General features: G+C 35.6%; 1 protein-coding gene and 1 long non-coding RNA gene across 8 annotated transcripts in view; one reads left to right on the top strand and one right to left on the bottom strand.

Annotated features, from left to right (window-relative positions):
* The window catches only part of LOC116281493 (uncharacterized), a 195,498-nt gene that overhangs the window by 147,513 nt on the left and 31,589 nt on the right, over positions 1-16,396 (bottom strand). The gene's annotated exons all lie outside the window — the stretch shown is intronic.
* The window catches only part of LOC140697728 (uncharacterized), a 58,103-nt gene that overhangs the window by 34,937 nt on the left and 6,770 nt on the right, over positions 1-16,396 (top strand). The window contains exon 4 of one of the 2 annotated variants that reach the window (XR_012075013.1): positions 7-107. The exons of the other annotated variant lie outside the window; for it this stretch is intronic. This is a non-coding gene — a long non-coding RNA (uncharacterized lncRNA). The remainder of the gene's footprint in view (positions 1-6; positions 108-16,396) is intronic. 2 annotated transcript variants of the gene reach the window in all.

Here is a 16,396-nt window from a genome sequence, read left to right as displayed (position 1 = left end):
TTATAGCCACCAGAGGAGGAAAAAGCTTATGAAAGGATACTGACAACCCTAGAAAGTACCACAGAGACAGCAAGATGTTCGAATAGCTGAAATTATTGTTGCTAACCGTAAGTACAATTCTTATTCAAATATTAGCCTAAATGTCTGAATCCCATATTAAAAAAAAAAAAAAAGACTCAAGCTAAAATTTTCTTGGGGACAAACTTTCTCAAGACATTTTAGAATTTCCTGCTTATTTTACTTCTAGCCAAAAGTACTGCAAAAACAAGTCACTCTCGTAATTCTTTCACACCTCTGTTTCCAATCCTGGCTAGACTCTCAAATACGAAAAAGATGTGTTAAGATAGTCAGGGGAAAAGTTCAGTAGATGCCTCTGAGCCTCTAAAATAAACTTTGGAACAAAAGTGATGGTAGTTATTTTGTGTTTCTTCCGTCTATTGAGATGGCCAATCTGCCCTAATTTCTAGAGTTTTGGTGATTAAACATTTTAATTACCTACCATGTTTTTCTTATATTTATAACTGTAATTCCCAGAACTGACATCCTACATCTGCCTAAGGCAATGGAACATATACGAGTATTCAAACCCTGCCAAACTCGAAAACAAGTTCAAGGTTACACATTTAATATTCATTAACTTCAGTAATAGAAGCACTTGAATAATAAATCATGTTTTACTTATTTCCTCTAACACCTACTCTAATAAGAACTCACTAGAGATTCAGGAGAGTGTGGAAAGGGAATAAGGGGTATCCTGTTCTGATAGAAAAATCTCAGTGTTCAGTGATTTCCTTCTAGTTTGCACTAAGATTTTGGAGTAGCAAAGGAGTTTATGTCAATTTTCTTTAGCCAAAGAGAGAGGGCCTTAAAGAATAAGCAAAGGGTAAGATGGGGAATAACACCAGAAAAAAAAAATAGAATTCTTGATGGTGAAAAATCCCCACAAACAAAATGGAAACTAATATCCAGGTAGATTAATTTAAGGTGTTTTGATGATGTCATTTTATTAAGGGCTATTAGAAGTCAGTGAGGGAAAGGGAAAGGTTAGAAGGGTTTAGGGGAACTACAATCCCACAACTTCCAGGAAATATAAAGCACGCGTCTATCCTAGTATGTCTTTAAGTGTGTAATTAAAAGAAGAAAGCGTTAATGCTTTTCTAGTCATGGCAGCCAGGACTCCTGCGCTTTATTTTTTTGCCTAAAAGAAGAAAAACAACAACAGTGAAACTAAAACCACCAAGCTCAATTCCACGGGCCAAATCCTAAAAACAGGTCAGACTCAGCTTTCTTACAGAAAAAATACAAAGTAAGAAAGAAAGAAAAAAAAAAAAAAAAGAAGATCTGAACTACTTGTCAAAGTCGTCTGAATTTAATGCCAAATCCACAAGGTGACTTGGTTTTTAGGGGTTTCTTGTGAGCTCTATTGAGCTCTAAACAGTCACCAGTGACCAAGCTCACGATGCTGAGACGTGATGGGGGGGGGGTGTTATTAAAAAGCATATATGCTTAGTTCTTTATACTAGTGTTTAAATATACAATTTCAGTTAATACAGAAAAATTTTGGAGGTGTAGTTTTAGAGTTTTATATGTTAGTTCTCCATAAGTTCACATATAAAATAATGGGACTAAACCTATAAAAGAGTTCATACATTGCATTTTGAATATTACTTTCAGTATGTTTTTCTGTATGTATCATAAGAATCATGGTTTAAAATTATCTCAGTCACTGGTGACCAAGTACATGATGCTGGGAAGTGACTGGAAAAAAAAGGTTATTAAAAAGCATACGTGTTCAGGTCTTCATACTAATGTTTAAACATATTATTTCAGTCATTGCAGAAGAGCCTCATAGCTGTATTAGTTCTCTATAAGTTCACACATTAAATGGTGAAATGAAGCATGTAAGTTCACACTCTGCATTTTGAATATTGCTTTCAGTATGTTTTTCTGCGTGTATCGTAAGGACCATGTTTAAAATAATCAAGAGTTTATCTTACACTGTAGGCCACATAAATATATATAATAGATTAGGATTATGATTCAGAATTTTTCTTTATCATCATTCATAAACCTCCTCCTTAGAGTATCCTCCATGATAGAGATTTCCATTGGAGGAGTTTTCCAAGTGGATCAACTCAGCCATAATTCCCATAAAAATGAAACATCTACTGAGATCAAGAGAAGAGGCTCAGAATCTCATGTTCTACATGCATTTGCCTTTGAGATTCATTTTCCAGCAAACATTTATTGAGTAGCTGCAACCTTGCCATGTGCCATGCTGGACACAAAGACACATGAGGAAATCGGCGTGCATTATGGAAAGAGCTCAAAATAACTGATGGCACATGCTTAGTTCATTGCCTGGCACAGAATGAACTCTCAGCAAGTATTAGCTACTGCAGTGACAGCAGGGCCAATGACGACCCTTCTACACAGGAACACATCCCAGATTGTCTGTGCCTGCGGTCTTCACAAATGCAGTGTGTCATTAATTTCATTTTTAATAACAACAAGCTTTCCTCCTGCCAGGGAAAAAGGGTCAGATAAATGCACAAAAACATACAATACAGTGTGTAATGTGATTAGAGAGGGAAAAACCAAATATTGTGGTCCCTCCCAATAGGGTGTGGAAATGAGGAAAGACTGCCTTCTTGTGGGGGTTCATACCTGACCTGGGCTTTGAAAGATAGGAAGTGGTTCAACAAAAGTGGTTCTAGATTACAGAATACATCCAGGGAGTTGTCAGGTAATACAGCAGCTAATCTTGAATGCCAAGTTAAAGCTTACTTTAGGTTTTATTCACCAAAAAATAGGGAGCCTATAAAAGCATCTGAATAGGGAAGTAAAATAAACATATTCATGTTTACATATATGCATGAATATATATATTTTGAAGTGCAACCCTACACTACTTCAAAATGCTCTTACATTCTGGGGAGATGATGTGCTGTCTGCAGAAGGCAAGCTGGAAGAGCTGGGTGCATGAATCCTAGTCTTGATGGGCTGGCATACAGGACCCAGGTGGGGTAGCTGGTGAACACCTGGACCCTGCAAAGCCTGGAGGAGACTTTTCCTCCAGAGACCTGTGGTTAATGCCTTTGGGGAAGGCAGGAGGCTTCCCACCCATGTCTCACAGGAGATGCCTAATTTGTTCTGAAGCACTGGCTCACTGAAATGCTACCCATCCTAGAAGCTGGGAGAGAGTCCTGCTTAGATCTGGAAAGATCTGGGAGCAGAAAGGTTGCCTGCCTGCATCTTAAGAGTTGGATGATTCTTTTTCTATTGCTTGGTGTCTTAGTTTCCTAGGATTTCCATAACCAGCTGGCTGGGTTAAAACAACAGAAATTTATTCTCTCAAAGTTCTAGAGGCTAGAAGTACAAAATCAAGGTGTTGTCAGGGTAATGCTCTCTCTGAAGGCTTTGGGGGAGGAGCCCTTCCTAATCTGACCTAGTTTCTGCTGACTGCTGGCACTATTTGGTACTTTCTGGCTTATCTGCAGATGCATCACTCTATTCTCTGCCTCTGTCTTCATATGGCTTTCTTCTTTCCTCTGTGTCCAAATTTCCCTCTTCTTATAAGGATACCAGTCATTATATTAGTTCCCATACTTACCTCATATGACCTCATCTTAACTTGATCACATCTATAAAGACCAATTTTTAAATAAAGTCACATTCATAGGCCCCAGGGGTTGGAATGTCAACATATCTTTTTGGGGAAAACAAGTCAACCCATAATAGTTGGCTTGTTGGTCACCGAAGAGAAGATGCACTGTCTCCCACCATTCAATGGTGCTCTATGATCTAGATACGTAACATCTCAACTAAGCAAGGACTTACAGAGCCATGAGCACTGAGCATCCCAAGAGACAGGGACACAAATCTTCACAAGTGCCTGGAAAAAACAGCCTCCAGTCTCTCAATACACCTGCCCTCTGCACCACAGACATTCCAAGGGTCCAGTCTCAAGACGGAAGGAAGCCATAATTAGAAGTGATGATCCACCTGAAGTGATGAAATCTTTAGGACAACCCCATCCTGCTTCAGAGCACTGTCTACCTCATCCCCCCACCAGGAGGTCCGTCTCATCACTCAGGCTCAGCTGAACAGTTCTCAAAATCTTGTGCAGTATTCATGTGTGAGGGCTCTGGAGATATTATGATGCTCACCTGCAAGGGGTAAGTTCTTTGTTAATGCGATTAAGGTGGTTAAGCTGTTTGTCCTGAGGTAGCTAAAGAAACGCACAAGAAATGAGTTTTAGGACCATTAATGGCCTGTGCAGAAATAGCAACATTGGCATATCTCTATGTTATTCTTTTGTTTAATATTTAAAAAGAGAAATGAAAGCTTTGCATTTTTCTCTAAATTAAAAAAAAATCAGTAGGGTTTTACTATTTTGTTGTTGTTGTTGTTGTTGTCAGCTCAGAATCAGCAGGATCAGAATCTCCACATAAGCCACATGTTAGATACACGGGTGACAGCATTACAGGTACAGACTTAAACTCTATTCTTAGGACGTATTTGTGTTTACATTGATTGATCTAGAATAACAACCAACGACAGCTGATGGGACTGATCACAACTGTAATAAAGTCTTTGTTTCTCACCTAAGTAAACTGTAATAAAGTCTTTGCTTAATAACTTGTAAAAATTATTTGTTTCAAGTCTGCTTACCTTACTTAATGCTAAGCTCCATGAATGTTGGGCCTCTGTTTGATTCATCTCTATATCCCCAATGTGGTGCTCATTACATAGCAAAAATTGAATAAGTATTTGGGAAATGTTTATAGGCCAAAAGGGCTACCCTTACAGAGAAATGGAAAGGAAGGTCCAATGAGTCATTCTGCAGTTATGGACCTTGTCATCAGATGAATATGAAGTATATTCAGCCCCCAGAATTATTGAGCTGGGAACCTGTTGACTTTAAAGACTGAGAGTCATACAGCTGACTTGATCTGTATCCCACACAAAATTAAGGCACCAAATCCAAGGTCCAGTACCAATTTAGAACATAAGAGGCTAAAAATTTGCTCATATCTTTCATTCAAATCTAAAGTTTTTTAAAAAGTGATAAAATTGATATGAATTTACAGAAAGATCTCAATTGATTAAAAAATTAAAAATATTACAAATGAATCTATTCTACTATAGTTCAGTATTTGTATATAGTTGTAAAGTATCAATAATTTTATTTTTATTTTTATACTTTTCCTATGCTTGCTAGACCTCCTCTTAAAATAGATTACCACAGCTTTTAGTTCATAGGTTTATAGACTATATGTACATACTCATTTCTCATAGCTTTATTCATTAAAATTAGTGGTATGTTTTTCACTGTTTTCACTGTACACTTCTTTCAACTTTCCAATATGTTTGAAAATTTTCATGATATTTTGAGGAAAAATATATTATAAAGGAAGAGTCCATTTGGGTCACTAATTGTCACTACTTGAATAGACAGCAGTTACTTATTTAAAATATTTATGTATTAATAAAATGACTATATATGTGTATGTATGTACTTTTAAAATCTTGCTTTAACATTTATAAACATGCTTTACCACTTAATACCTCTGTAAACCTTGGGCAAATAATTCCCCTGCGCTTCTACTGTAACATAAGAATATGTCACATGCCTGAAGGTAGTGGGTTAGGTCAGATGATTTCTTGATATCATTTCATGATAAATGCTAATTGATGCAGCTGGGGAATAAAACTCCAACTGCCTTAAGTTGTTCACACATATAAGTGTATGCATGTGTTGAACCAAAATTGCCACTTCTGTAGTGAGTACCTGCCCAATATCAGGAGTTTCCTATGGTTCAACCTAGTAGATACATATATAACATCTATCAGATATTCTATTTATTCAACATATACTTACTTGGCACCCACTTTATTCCAGGCATTATGTCAGTTTTTAAGACACAAAAAGGAACAATTTCTGCACTAAAGGAACATGCAGTGCGGACTCTCTCTCAGGGTGTCCGCTCCAACAGCAATGTTTATCATGCGCTATGGAAACATAGAGAACAGACCACTAACTCGAAGTTACTGAAGAGGAGTTCACTGCAGACATGGTGGGAGTCTCCCAGAAGCGGGAAGGCATGTGAACTGCACTAAGGCACCACTATGAGATGGCATGGGGGTATGAAAGGATTTGCACTGTCCGGGAATAATGAGAAGCTCAAGATCACAGAAGCATAGTGTACAGAAGATGTGTTAGGGAACTGAGGCAGGAGGTATAAATTGGGTCATATTGTAAAGGCTATGCTAAGTTTAAGATTTTCTCTTATTTATAATGTTGTTATTATCAGCTTTGATTTTGAAAGATTGATTTTAGATAAGTAACTCTGGTGAAAATGTGGAAAATGGACTAAAAGAGGGAGAAGCAGGTCTCCCCATAAACAGATAGAAAGTTGTTGCAGCAGTCCAAGTGAATGGCAGTAGGAAGGTGAGAAAGAGAGGCTGGATTCACAGAGATTTCTAGCAATAAAACTGGAAGGGTTTGGTAACAATACAGAATATCTTTCATCAACTTTGGGAACTTTTAGAGATTATTTCCTTGAATGATTTTTCTGCATTTTTTTCCTATCTCATTTTCAGACTCCATTTACATTCTTATTAGACCTTCTAATATTATTCTATAAGTGACAAGAGTCCCTGTTCATTTTTATATTAAATATTTTTTCTTTTTATTTAGATTTAAATTAAATAATTACTATTATCTATCTTCAAGTTCATTGGCTCTTTTTCTGTCATATTCAATCTGCTCTTAAGCCCATCTGGTAATTTGTTTTTTCCTTTCCGATTGTGTTTTTCTATGATTTCCATTTGGTTCCTTTTTAGTTTTTACTCTGTTGAAATTTCCTCTACTGACTTATTGTGATCATATTTTTCTTTACATTTTTATATAGTTATAACAGCTGCTTTAAAATCTTATCTGCTAAATTCCAATTTCTTGGAGTAAATCTCTACTGATTATCTTTTCTCTTGGATATAGGTATCACTTCCCTATTTTCTTCATATATTTAGTCATTTTGTCCTGCATCCTGAATCTTGTAGAGCATATGTTAGATTTCTCTGAAGGGTACTAATGTTTCATTTGTTCATTTTAGCAGGAAAATACTTTGGAGAACCCAAACTCTGTTTGCCCTGTGGTGGCCAGCCGCTGAAATCTTAGTTCAATCCTTTCAACCTTAGGTGGCTACCCTCTACCACACATGCATTCTTCAGAAGTCAAACAGATATTTGGACAGAGTTAACATGCAGAATTTTGGGCTCTCCCTCTGTGCGTCTCTTCTTTTTGGGCTTTTCACCCTCACTCTCTAGTCGTTATGGTAACCCTGAATATACTGCTGACTGGGAGCCTACCCTCAGATGAAAAGCATTAAATATGGGAAACTCACCTCATGCTATTCTCTTCTTCCAATTATCAATGCTTCTCCAGTTTTTGCCCACCTTTATTTGTCCTTCAGCAGCTTTAGTTGTTATATATATATATATATATATATATATATATATATATATATATATACATACACACACACACATACATATATACATATATATGTATAATTACAAACACAATATGTGTATATATGTCTGTGCGTAGATATAAAATTATGTGTATGTCGTGTAATTATGTGTATATATATTGTTTGTATAATTGTTATTACTGGGATGCTCGATCTGATCTGAGCTACTCTGCCATTACTAGGAGAATCCATACCTAACACAAGATTAGATGTATTCTCTGTTTAGAAAGTAATTAGGGAGAAAAAAAAATCAGTAAATAATAAAGTCCTTAAGTGAAAAATGAAACATATAAGAAAAAACAACTCAATAGAAAAATAATCAAAGGAATGAATAAATAAACATTCCATAAAGGGGAGAATACAAATGGCCAAAAAACATACAAAAAAATGATCAACTCTAGCAATAGTCAAGTAACTTCAAATTAAGATAACAAAATTATACCTATTTTTAACAAAAATTAAGATAAATAACAAAACCAAGAGATGGATCAATAGAAATTGATCTTCTTGTGAAAATATAAAATTGTACTTTGGAAAAGAACTTGATATTATCTTGAGAGGCTGATGATCATTTGCAGCAATTCCATTAGAAAATATAAATAACCTAGAAAACCTATTTGTGCCCTGAGAGAAATATACTAGAATGTTTAGAGAAGCACATTTCATAATAACAAAAAATCTGGGAAACCAAATCTCCATTCCTCAAGTGACAAATTTTGATACAAACACAAAGTTAATATCACACAGCAATGAAAATGAATGACCTACTCCTCAGACGTTAATATGTATTATCTTAGAAAAATATCAAGTGAAAAAAAACTAGATACATACATTATAAAAAAAAACTTTTATAAAGCTCATAAAGTAAGGAACTAAACTATATCTTATTTCAATTTATATGGATCTACAGTAAAACTAGTTCTTAGGAGAATGACTAATGAAAAATTCAGCATAGAGGTTACTTCTGAGAAGGGAACAGGATATGGATAAGTAAAGAATAAAAAGGTATTGGTATTTTTCCTAATTCTTAAGATGCTGATAGGTTCACAGGCATTCCTTTTAAAATGTGCATCATAAAGTATTTATATTTACATATAGTCTTTTGCATGTATAAAATAATAAATTAAAATGTAGAAGAGGCAGAAAAATGGGAAGAGCTTGGAAAAAGATGAATAAAATCATAATAGCAGGAAGAAGCTCATGCTACCATGTTTTCATCTGAGTAAATACTCCTTGGCTAAATATACACTTTTGTAAATCCCAACTAGAATGGCATCTAAGTAATTAGGTAATCCGATGTCTTTTAAAATAAGCATATTTTTGGAGTTATAAGGGTTTCAAAAGTCATATTTCTGTTAAAAATAATATTCTGAGTATTTATATTTTGAGTTACAGTAACTTATATAAAATGTATTTTTGATAAAATAATTTTGGCTTTAATTTTATTTACAAATAGCCTGGCACTTGTAACTTAGAACTTAAGCTTATTACTTAATTGAGTTCTCCCTTTTGGTTTATAACTAGCTTGATAGTTTATGCCAAATAACAATTGTTGAGATAGAAAATATTAAAATCTATCATTCCCAGATAAGGTTTCTGAGTCAAATCCTCTCCTTCGTCAACATTTTGTCTAAATGGACATGTGCTCTTTTTTTTTTTTCTTTTCAAAATGTGGGTCATTTTGAAAGAAATACTTTCAGAAGAAAACCACATATGATTAATGCTAACTTGAAAAGATACTCTAAAATTCTGTGGTTTTTCTGAACATCCCATGGTGAAAAAAGCTATTTGGGATCATATGATCACATTGTAAATCTCCCAAAAAGGCCACAGAGCCTATTTCTAGTGATGTTATGGAGTTCATCTTGAAAGCAGCTACGAATATTTAGGAAAATAGTCACAACGTAATTTGGAATGTAATTAGATTCTTAGTCATTAGGTTAAATAAAGAACATACCAGACAACAATCAATACGCCAGGCTTTCTTAGACCAAAAACAGAAAGTGAATTATAAATCTAGAAAAAAATTCTAGAGGGGGAAAAAATTCCTTACTTATTTCTTCTACTTAGCAAGTGTGTTTTAAGTTCTACTGGGTCAGTTTCTCCACTGACGGTACTGGGACACTGAAAAAATAAAAGTATAAACGATTAAGAGCAGGGAAAATGCCCATTTGGAGTAAAGTTGAGATGCTTCCTATTCAAGTGCGGTCTGCGGACCAGATGGGAGCTTGGTAGAAATGCAAAACCTTGGCCCACCCAGACTTACTGAGTCAGAATCTTCATCTCCACAAGACCCTCGTGTGATTTACGTGCCTGTTAAACTGAGGGACTTACTGGCGTAGATTAACTTAATTTCAGACAAAGTTACATAAAAGTCATTTGCTTTTCTTCGGGTCATTCAATTCCACAGAAATGCACATGAATAACAAGGGAAGCCTGGAGAGACGTTGCTGTTGCTATTGCCTTTTCATCTCTCTTCTACTAAAAATAAAGTTTATGTTACATCTCTTTTTCTGGATATTTGTTTTTATGAACTGGGAAGACCAGAAAAAGGAGGCATTTCCCTTAGGATGAAGGACACATGCAAGATCTTCAAAGGCAAACACTAAGCTGGAACTATTGTTCTGTTAAAAATCCTTTCCTGTTGTTGTCATTGTTGCTGTTTAATTAAAATAAGATAAAAGAAAACAATTATCCCAGTAGTTACTAACCTTTTAATGGATGAAGGCTGAGTTAAGAAGAATTGGAAGTACCCAGTTAAGATGTTGCCATTAGAGTTTACAAGTTAACACAAACTACAAGTTTTTAAAATACTCAGAAATGAGGCTTTTCCTAATTTCCATATGCAATCCATCAGGGAGTCCTGTCGGTTAGGTTTGTGCCCAAATGTATATCTCCAGCTGCTCTCCATTTCCTTGGAAACCCTTCTCACCCAAATCACCATCGTCCCTCTCCTGGGCCACAGCATTAGCCTCCTAAAGGGTCCTTCTATCTGGTCTCACTACATTCCCTCTTGCCTCTCTCCAGTCCTCGGATGGCAATCAGAGGGACCTCTGTAAACCCAAGTCAGATCATCACCTTCATGGCCTAAAGCCTTCTACCAGCTCCTGAGCAATGGCCCAACGGGCCCTCCATGAAAAGGCCCTCAACTCCTTTATCAGAGGTATCCCCTGCTCTCTCCATGGTGCACCCACACCAGCTCAGGCCCTTATTTCTGGCCCTTTCCTGCCTCTGGGCCTCTGCACCTACTCCTCTCACCTCATCCTAGCTCTGTTTTTTTTTTTTTCTTTCACATGTGGCCCATTCTCATCCTTCAGGTCAAAGGTTACCTCTGCAGAAAGGTTTTCCTGGCCTGGCCACCTTACCGGAAATAGCACCTGCCCCTCACACTATCTCATCACTCTTTCTTTCCAAGTATCCCATAGTATGATCTATAATAATCCTGTTGATTAGATCTCCTGTTAATTGCCTGTCTCCCCAGCCAGACCCTGTGGTCCACAAAAACAGGAACTGGTCCATCTTTTTCACTGCTCTGTCCCTAGCACCCAGCACAATGTCTCACACACAAAGGTACCCAATAAACATTTGATGAATGAAGCAATGAATGAAATGAAATGGAGTAACATTATAAAGATATGGCTCTTAGGTGGTTATTAAATATGTGTTGGAGTTAATTATTTCTTAGTAACTTTATTCAAATAGAAAAAAAACTTAAAACATCCCAAGTGATATTACTGGACTATAAATCATCATTAATACCACCTTCATGTTTTTCATCAGTCAACACTTATAATCCCTAGATACCATGGCCACTAGACCTGGCAGAATATATTGGTCAACCAAACTATCTAGCCTCAAATTATCTCTGATATTGCCCAGTAGTATTTTCCTAAGAATAATACCTAATGTCACACCTATGGTAGACACAGCTAATTGTCTATCCAATCTGTCCAATAGAACTTTTATTGTTTTTGGAACAGAAATGTGCCCAGATAACATTTCTCAGCCCTCCTTATAGTAAGGTGAGTTTCATGAAGCACAGTTCTGACCAAAGAGACAAAAACTTAAATCTTTAGAGAAAATGTTGCCTTCTTGATAAAGACTCACTAATTGTTCTGGGATGCTTCCACCAATTTCCATCCTAGGACTTGAACATGGTGGCTTGGGCCACTGCAGCCACCACCCAACCACGAGGAAAGTATGAAGAGAATCACAGAGACCTTGCTCCTGACCTCCTCGAGACTTTGAACCAAAACCAGCAACTACTAGCCTTCAAATTTATTGGTGAAAAAACAAACCTGAGTTTGTTTAAGCCATTGTTTTTCCCAGTTCTGATTCACTCTGCTAGTTTAAAACCTGTAGTGTTTTTACTGACTACAAGATAAAATCCAGACATCTTGCTATGAACCTAGGAGCTTCCAAATTTTACCCAAGCCACCTTCTACCATCACATCTCATTCCTTGGCCATGTGCTCTTACACCTCTCTCAACAACCTGCCCCCAACAATGCTTTCTACACTTCAAGTGACCTGAACTTCTCCTCATCTACTGCATCACACATTTCCAACCCTCTGTGTGTGCTACTCTCTTATTCTCTCCAAGGGAAAAGTCATCTTTTAAGAACCGGTTCAAGCTGCCTGCCCTCCACAAGCCTTCCACGTCTCTGAGTCAGTTTCCTTGCCCATTCTTCTATGCCTCCCAAAGCCTTTACAATACTATGACACTGTGTTATAATTGGCCCAATTATGCATCCATTCCCTCTAGTCTGTGAGACATAGGCCTGGTATGTTAGTTATCTTTGCCACTGGTTACCACAACCCCTAAAAATCAGTCATCAAATAACTGAATGAATGTCCCTCAGCTCACCATTACTGTTGTTTTAAAACCATTATATCTCACTGTGTCTCTCCATGAATTACTTTTTTTTTTTGAGTATCGACTATGTGTGAGTACAACTAGGACCTAATACTAAGCATTAGGGATAAAGCACTGAACAAAACACAAAATTTTGTCCCTGTACAGATCTTCCCCTATTGAAAATACCTATACGAATAAAGTGAAAATCAACAAGAAGGTATTACAATAAACCAAAAATGAGCAGTAATAAGTAATGAAGGCAGAGTTGGTAAGATAATACACTATACACCAAGGTGCTAATGTAATGCAAAATGTATCATTCAGAAAAAAAAAATCCTAAGGCTGCCTTATTGGAATGTTAAGAAGAAACAGGCAATAATCTATTTTCCATTGTTTAGGCTTGATGGAGTTACCACTAAGGAATAAAAAAAAGGAATATTTCTATGTATATATTCAAATATATGTACAATAATGCTTATTAAATTATTATTTGTAACAGCCAAGATTTGGAAACAATTTAAATATTCCTCAATAGAGGATTCATTAAATAAAATATGGTGATTTCATACTATGAAATATTATGCAGTTGTTAAAAGAATGAGGAAGCCTCATAGCTACTGATACAGAAAAAACTTCTAAGATATGTTACTAAAAGATAAAGCAAGCCACAGAACAACAAAGATCATATTTATTTCTTATATATATATATATACCTTTATATATATGTATGTAATGTATTTACTAAAGTTATTGAAATAGAACTATAGAAAGAAGGAAAGACAGAAAGATGGAAGGAAGGAAGGGAGGATGGAAGAAAAACTGACACAAGAAAAATAAAAAATCTGAATAGTACTGTATCTCTGAAAGAAATTAAATCTGTAATTTCTCTCCTAGGAAGAAAACTTAGGCCCAGGTTACATCAGTGATTCCTTGAAATCTTTAAGGAAGAAATAATACCAATCTTACACAAAGCCTTCCAGAGAAAGGAAACAAGGAAAAGTTCCAATCCCATTTTGTGAGAGTAGCAATGTTGATATTAAAATCTGACAAGAATTTTATAAGAAAGAAACTTAACAAGAACAAGCCAATCTCTCCCATGAACGTGGATGTAAAACTCATACACAGAATATAAGCAAATCAAATCCAGCTGCATATGAAAAGCATAAAATACTGCAAACAAGATTTGTTCGCTCTAGAAATGCACAGGTGATTTAATATTTGAGGCCTATTAATAAAATTCAACAAACTTACAGAAAAAGAAAAGAGAAAACTCATATGGTCATCTCAAATGATCCAGAAAAAATAATCATTTGATAAAACTCAACATTCATTCATGGTAGAAAAACTTCTTAACAAATGAGGAATACAGGGGAGACTCTATACTCTGGTAGCCACAAAAACAAAACAAAACAGAAAAAGCCCACAAAAAAAATAATTTATAGTGAAATAGAAAAATCCCAAACCACTCCCCACCCTTGATTTAACAACCAACATTTTTGTGTGTTTATTGTTGTTAAACTGATAGATCAAATCAGAGAGAGTTAAGAAGTCACAAGCCAGAGGTTCCAACATAAATGGCTGACATGTTGGCCAATGACCAACTTAATAGCTGTTCCAAAAATGTTTGCTGTATTACTTGATTAAAAATACTACAGAATTACAATCACTCTCCTCTGGAATCCAGGCAGTTCAATTTAAATTCAGCCTGACAAAAGCCCTACAAAGACGATACTATTTTTTCAAATTTATTTATTTCATTTACTTGTTTTTTTAATGGAGGTACTGGGGATTGAACCCAGGACCTTGTGCATGCTAAGCACACACTCTACCACTGAGCTATATCCTCCCCCTGCTCCAAAGCAGATACTATCAATATACATGTTTTACAGATGAGGGAAATAAGGCTTGGAGTTACATAGACTGCCTGAGTCACATAGCCACTAAATGGTAGAGGATTCAACCTCAGTCTGTCTCTCACATTTACCCTTTTAACCACTCTGTTACCCTATCTTCAATTTTTTAAATCACTTTTCACTAAACATCATGTAGTTTTTGAAAGCCAATTATTAAAAAGACAAAAAAAAAAACAAAGCAATAAGCAGACCCCTACTTCCTAAAAGGAGATATTAGACAACAATGAAAGTACTTGTAATGGCACATATTGGAGCCAAGATGGTGGTTTTTAATAAAACTGAGCAAGGGTTGATTGCTTTCCCACAGAAATTGTGGAAACACAGATGCTGTCCAACCTTAAAAATGTAAAATTGTTCATGTTTTTGATCTCTGGACCAAAGGAAAAACTACAAATTCCACTGTTTGGAACATTTAATGGAAGAGTTTTAAAGGAAACCATTATTATAATCATGGTACCCACCAGCACTATGAGAATCCAAGTTCTGTCAACATTTCTTTATAAATTCACTATTAGGACTTTCTAACTCATCCAGTATTATTCGACTAGAGCTTAAAAATCTGAAATGTAAGATCTTAAATTGTGAGTGATATTAGTCCAAGAATTATGCAGAGGAAAATGGATATCATGTGATACAGACACAATAGAAAAATGTTTGGCTTATGCAGCATTTTAACAGGTATTAGCTGTCTTTTATTTTGTTTTTCTTGCTTTGGAAGAAGGTTTAGGGGAGGAGGGTTGACCTCGGATGGAAGATTGTATCGCCAACTAACCATGAGCAAAACTTTCAAAGTTTAGTATGTTATATACAGCTTGATAAACTCTTTTAAAACCTAGATATTGTCTCCACTTTCTAAGTCTACACAAAGGCTTGGAATCTCATAAAGAGAGATTACTTTTAAGAACTCTGGCACTTTGCTTTTAGTCTAAACCATAAAAAAAAACCAAAAGAGCAGTCATTTCTAATCCTGTCCAGTACATTCCAGCTAAATGGAAGCAGGAAAACATAGACTAAAAGGAACTATTCGGTCATTTCAGAACTTCAACAAATATTGAGTTAAAATCTTTTCTCAGTAAAGGTTAAGGCTGAAGGGCTCTGATTCCTCTGAAAGTGCTTCTCTCATCTCTGCACTCTATTTTCCTTGACATTATTTTTTTTAATCTCCCTTCCTTGAGATGACTTGCCTTTAAAACTAAATCAAAGGTGAAAAAAGAAATGTGGCAAATTGTATCTTACAAAGGAAAATGAAATAAACTTATTTAACAACTCAGTCTGGAATTATAGTTCATGCCACCATTCATCATGCTTGAAAACCATGATGAACCATGATCATGTTAGATGATTAAGTCAGAAGAGAAGCCATGAAATAAAGCAACCCATTCAATTTATATGGCCAGTCCACACAGTCACAAAATATGGAAGAAACCAAGAACAATTAGGCCCCTCACTGACACTGGAAGATAACATAATGGATTGTCCAAGGACACTCTATTTTCCTGGAATCACATAAATGTAACTTTGTGTGGCTTCTTTTGTTAATCTATCCAATTAGATATTTACCTTACTGGATCTTTAAAAAAGATAGAGTCGACACGAAGTTCTAATTTTAAGCTCCCTTGCCTCCTAGGATTACTAAAAATCAATCGGTTTGTTATTACAGTGCAAAGTAATTTTGATTTATTTTCTGGTAGGGCTTGGTACTCCCTGCCTTAGAGTTGTCAGACTATTTTACCTAACCTAGAATTTTTGCGTCTGGATTTATTGTACATAGTAAATTTCTGCATCAAATATTCACTTAATGAGTAAAGCCTGATAATAATAGACCCATTTTAAATAAACTGTCCAAGAAGTAAGTCTTGAAACTATGGAAAATATGTTTTTTTTCACTATTATGCTTTAAATCGTATGATGCACATAATCTTCTTATACACATTTTTTTAGCTACAACTACATCATAATATTAAATAAAAATAGTTTAAAAGTAAATTAATTCATGTGTCAGCATAAACTAAATATGGAAGGCCTCAACTTATAAGTAGAAAATGGTGCTAAAATTCTGAAGTTAGAAGGTTTACTGTAAGTAAGAAG

This window comes from Vicugna pacos, chromosome 8, assembly GCF_048564905.1.
Source record: "Vicugna pacos chromosome 8, VicPac4, whole genome shotgun sequence".
Taxonomy (NCBI): domain Eukaryota; kingdom Metazoa; phylum Chordata; class Mammalia; order Artiodactyla; family Camelidae; genus Vicugna; species Vicugna pacos.
This window is presented reverse-complemented; position numbering and strand designations above follow the sequence as displayed.